This window comes from Podarcis bocagei (genome assembly GCF_964188305.1).
Source record: "Podarcis bocagei genome assembly, chromosome: Z".
NCBI lineage: Eukaryota > Metazoa > Chordata > Lepidosauria > Squamata > Lacertidae > Podarcis > Podarcis bocagei.
Genome location: NC_138140.1, coordinates 45,881,779 through 45,887,514, shown reverse-complemented (window position 1 = coordinate 45,887,514; position 5,736 = coordinate 45,881,779). Strand labels below are relative to the sequence as shown.

At 43.3% G+C, this 5,736-nt stretch overlaps 1 long non-coding RNA gene across 1 annotated transcript; it reads left to right on the top strand.

Annotated features, from left to right (window-relative positions):
* Positions 1-231: 231 nt before the first annotated feature.
* LOC308578932 lies at positions 232-5,426 on the top strand. The gene is made up of 3 exons (XR_014004221.1): positions 232-703; positions 1,448-1,553; positions 3,938-5,426. It is a non-coding gene; the product is annotated as an uncharacterized lncRNA (long non-coding RNA).
* The last annotated feature ends 310 nt before the right edge of the window (positions 5,427-5,736 follow it).

Here is a 5,736-nt window from a genome sequence, read left to right as displayed (position 1 = left end):
ACCTTATTAAATTTCTATCCTGCCCTTCCTCCCCAAAGGGACGAGGCCAGAAAACAATCAAGCAGGAAAACAATGTGATTAAAATAAAATTGTAATATATTTAAAACATCTGAAAGGAATTAAGAACATCAAAAAAAAATAAAAATGGTCATATACCCTCATAAGTAATAGTGGATGGATCTAAACACAGGAAAATAAACGCTATAAATAAGTCAGAAATGAGAGGGGGAAATATCTATGGAAAATCGTGTTTTAAAATTTCCTGCTCTCTGTCGTCATCTGATGTTGCATGTTTATAGCTCATTCAAATCACTATTGCTTTCCTAATGTAGCTGAGTCCAAGTTTCAATGAGGCCAGGATCAACAATATTTCAGCCACCAAATGCCTGGGTGAACAGGAATGCGCTGCTGATTTGCGTCCCCCTGTGTTTCCTGTTGCACTGCTAATTTGTGTCCGTCCCCCCATTATAATTCAAGCCTTCCATTTCCAACTGCAGTGTTCTGAGGTGATATTTGGAGCTTACATTTGGTGAAGTTGTTTTTGTTATTTATTTTGCATTTTTTGTTTTGATGCTTTTTCAGTTAATTTGTTTTTGTGACTGTGTGGATCCCAGTTCAGCTACTGATTGATTGATTGATTGATTGATTGATTGTGTGACTGTGGAAATGAATAAATTCCAAACAATGACTATCATCAGTGCAGGTAAGATTTTTTTAAAAAAATTCTATTTTATCATCTACAATACTGTTTTATTTATTTTATAGTACAGTATATTGTTTATTGCTTTCATTTTATGGATCAATGGTCTCATAAAATAGTAAAATTCATGTTAAATTGCTGTTTTAGGGGTTGTTTTTAAAAGTTTGGAATGGATTAATCCGTTTTGCATTACTGTCTATGGGAAAGTTCACCTTGGTTTTGGAATGCTTTGGTTTTGGAACAGACTTCCAGAACTGATTAAGTTTGAATACCAAGGTACCACTGTAATGAGGGAGATACATACACCACACCTGGGAGGACCAGCCAACCTACACCATTTTACGTGGCAATTACCTGCAAGTTGGGTAATACAATGTGCATCACCTTTATGTATGGAGCTTGGATGAAGCAGCTTCTTCCCACCATGGCTGGCTGCATATTCACCAACATATTACTTCCCCTAAAGAATCCAGGGAACTGTAGTTTATTATGGGTGCTGGAACTGTAGTTCTATGAGAGGTAAACTACAGTTCTTGGGATTCTTTGTGGGGAAGCGTTTTGCTTTAAGTGTATACATAGCCCATAATTTCAACTGATGGTGGCTGCTTGCTCAGCCAAATGCGCCTTTCCTTCGTCATGCAGTTTGCTTAGGGTAGTTGCTTTGTATAAATCAATTATTCCGTCAAAGCTACTGCTAGTACCGCAAACTAGCCTGCATTGACTTGGATGCCTTTTGTGTCTTTAAAGGAACACCCTGCATTTGATGTATAGCCAGGAAATCTAAAGGAACATCTACAATGAGAGGGAAGCACAACTGCATGAAGGCTGCAGTTGTAACCCTGTCTACTTAGAGGTAAGTCACATTGAATTCAATGAATGGGAAACAAACATATTCAGTAAAAAGTAAGCTGATAAAAAGACTAGCAAATAAAGTCAGGAGACAAGCAAATTCTCTACGGTGTTCACAGCTGTTAGTTTCATAGAATTGCCCTTCCAAACAGATGGCCAAAAATGGGGGGTTGATGCCTCCATGTCCTCTAGGCATAACAATTACAAAAATGCAATAGAGGATGCAAGTACAACATCCCTGAAAGATGTGACTACAGATGCTGAAATACCTCCAGTGAAGGATAACTTCCCCCTGCCCCCCTGAGGCAGCTTGCTCCACTGTTGAACAGCTCTTACCGTTAGGGAGTTCATGGAGGGTAAGGCTATTGGTGGCTACTAACCTTGATGTCTTCATGTTCTACCTCCACTGTTGGAGGCAGTAATGCTTCTGAATACCATTTGGTGGAAACTGCAGGGGGGGGGGGAGAGGCCTCTTGTGCTCAGGTCCTCCCTGCAAGTTCCCAGAAGCATCTGGTTGGCCACTAGGGGAGTGGAGCTGCATACACAGTAACCCATTTGTAGCACAATAGTTTAGTTTTTCTCAGTCTGGACTCATTAATGCTCTTCCTCAACATGCTGCTTTCCATCTAGATTGATGGGTGTGGTTGTTGGATATCCATTTGATTAGGTTATCCATGCCTTTACGCCCCCTGCACATGCCCAGGTGAATAAAGATGGAAGTGGTCATTACAATCTTGGTATACATCCACCCACGATGTCATTGGGCAGAACTGTCTGCATCTTCTTTCAAATGGACACACTAAGGGGCAATGCAGAATTAATTTGAAATGAGCTTTCATTCTCAGAATAAAAGCAGCTTCTCGGGAAGTGCTTCTTAGGGGCAAAAATATGCAGCGAAACTAGCTTGGCCAGAGCTGTTTGGCAGTGGAACAGACTCCCACAAGAGGTGATGGACTCTTCTTCCATGGAGGTTTGTATGCTGAGTTTGGATGGCCATCTATTATGGATGCTTTAGCTGCTATTCCTGCATGCAGGGGGTTGGACTAGAGGACCCTTGGGATCCCTTCCAACCTTAAGATTCTATGATTCTATGGGTGTGGGCTATATAAGGGGTGAAGTGCTGCATCTCAATGGATTCTAGAATAAAATGTCATGTGTGCCAGTCTAGGATACATCAGGGTTCTCCTTATGTTTTAAGTATTCGCTTTTTGTTAGGAAGTTACTCCTAATAAAGTTGGTAAAAATATCTTGCCCTTCTATTTCCACACATAGGTTCTAGAGCTGCCCTCTGGAACAACAGAGAACAAGCCGGCTACATCTTCTATATGACAGCAGCCCTTCAGATATTTGAAGGTTGCTATCTTGTCTCCCCTTAATTTTCTCTTCTCCATTCATAGATTTTATGTTGGGGTTACATTCCAGGCCCCCATGTGCATAATTGAAATGCGCGTAAGTGGGGAGCTCCCTGCAGTACATATAGCTTCCTGTCCAACAGCTGTTGTGCAGGGTAGCATGCCATTTTGTAGCTGTTGGAGTCTCTTTTTTCTGGATGTTTGGCTCACTGATGTCCTCTTCAGACGGGTCTCCTTACGAGCCACAATGTACTTTCCAGCTCTCTCCCACCATTTCTGGTTAGAATTTTTTTCATTTTTAATTATGTCCAAGCACCGCACGTATACATGGTCACGTGCGAGCTGATGACATGTAAGTGTGGGGATGCCTGTACTCTCATTTTAAAATGCACAAATTGTGTTCATGTAGGCTGTGTATTTTTCCTTTTCTCTCTGCTGTGCCTGTCTTTAGAATCCTGTGCTGCATATAAAATTGTGTATATTACCCCCAAAACTGCACCAATTTCAAGAGGACTTAAAAAATAACAATTGGCAAACTGATAAGAAAATGTGAGAAACTAAGATAAAGGCTGAAAAAATGAGAAAGTGGGATAAACCAGAATTAACTGATTTGCCAGTCTCTGTCCAAGGGGAAGGCCTGAGCTCAACAGCTGAGCATCAGTTTCCCACGCAGAAGGTCCCAGGTTCAGTTCTTGGCATCTCCAGGTGAGACTGTGAATGTCCCCCATCTGAACCCCTGGAGAGCTGCTGCCTGTCAGTGGGACAATGCTGAGCTAGAGGAATTGATTGTCAGACTTAAATATAAGGCAGCTCCCTATGTTTCCAAAGCAGCACCTTGTCAGCCTGCCAGCACTCTCTGACTTATCCAGATCCAAGGCTTTGCAGCTGGCGCATATTTTAATGCCAAATGACTGGCACCATTGATGTTGGAACACATAGTCTCTTGGTGCCCACACTGCTTGCACATTCATTTCAGTATGTCGCACTGTGTAACTACTTTTTGCTGTTGTTGCAACTTAAGTTTATATCTTCCCAGAGGTATTTACCCCACTCCCAGAATTCACACAGAGGAGAATGTGGGTCCCCTTTGCCAAGCAGCCGTCCGCCTGATAAAATTAAGAAGAAAAACAACAGAAAGAGAAGCAGGGAGACCTCCTGTTAATTTACTGCCCTGAAACAGTCAATTAGAGACTTGCCAAACTGTCTGGCATTCGTTCCAAGTCCTTTGAAATGCCAACCCCCAAATGAAAGATGGAGGAGAGGATATTGCCTGGCTCTTTCCAAGAATTGGCCCAAACAGCAACCACAATGTGTCAACTTGCGAGCTGGGGCTAGTTTTGCTGATAGCAGAAATAAACGCCTGTTGTTTGTCAGAAATTGGGTTCAATTTTCCCAACAATAGTGTTGCTTCCCATGCTACACTAGTCTCACATGCTACTTCCAGAAGTGTCTGGAATTTAGTAATGCCCTGTGTTCTCTCTCTCTCTCTCTCTCTCTCTCTCTCTCTCTCTCTCTCTCTCTCTCACACACACACACACACACACACACAGCCTGAATCTCTAATTGAAAGGACATGCGTTTACATCTAAGAAGTCTTGAGGGAATATTTGGATCGCTCAGTCTCCGTTGGATAGCTCAGCTGGTGGAGCATGAGACTCTTAATCTCAGGATTATGGGACTAAGTCCCACACTGGGCAAAAAGACTCCTGCATTGCAGGGGGTTGAACTAGGTGACCCTTGTGGTCCCTTCTAACCCTACAATTCTATAAGAGTCTATGAATCCACTGCTAGAGTGAAATAGCCCAATCACACTGGCATCTGCCAAGGACAGTAAAAGAGGTGGAGAATGGTAAGAACTTAGTGGAAGAGCATCTGCTTTGTATTCAGAAGGTCACAGGTTCAACCCCAAACATCTCCAGGTGGGGCTAGGAGTGTCCCCTGCCTGGAACCTCAGAGAGCTGCTGCCAGTCAGTGTAGATGACATTGGGACCATTGGACGAATGGTCTGACTTAATAAAAAGAACCTTCCTATGTTAATTTGTGAGTCTCAGAGCTGAGGGTAAGGGAAAAAGTTGACCACGTGGTTCAGCAAGCAGAAAAAGGACAGACAGCTGTTGGGTCAGCAATCTCAGGCAAATAGACTAGTCAAAAAATTAAGCAGCTGCAAAGGCCTGTCACATAAAAAGGCATTCAAGAGATGCATGGAAGTCAAAAGTCAAAAGTGATGGTCTTACTGGATCTCTGCAGGAAGAGTCCTCCAGGGCATGAGACCAGTGGCACCAAATGCTGGACAGGAGGCCAGTCTGGTTTCTGTAACATGGGAGACAACTAACACTGTTCCTCCAGATGATTTCAACCATTAGGCTGGGATATAAGAGCTCAGGCAGTCAACAGCAACAACAAATTTTTTATTATTTGTACCCCGCCCATATGGCTGGGTTTCCCCAACAGCTCCCAACAGGGCAGCTCCCAACAGAGGACTAAAAACAGAATAAAACATCAAACATTAAAAACGTCCCGATACAGGGCTGCCTTCAGATGTCTTCTAAAAGTTGTCTAGTTCCTTATCTCCTTGACACCTGCTGGGAGGGTGTTCCACAGGGTGGTGGGCACTACCGAGAAGGCCCTCTGTCTGGTTCCTTGTAACCTCACCTGTTTCAGGGAGGGAACCGCCAGAAGGCCCTCGGAGCTCTCAGTGTCTGGGCTGAGCAATGGGGGTGGAGATGCTCCTTCAGGTATACAGGACCTAGGCCATTTATGGCTTTAAAGGTCAGCACCAACACTTTGAACCGGTGTTATATGGTCTCAGCCACAGCTCCGAGTTACCTTAAGACT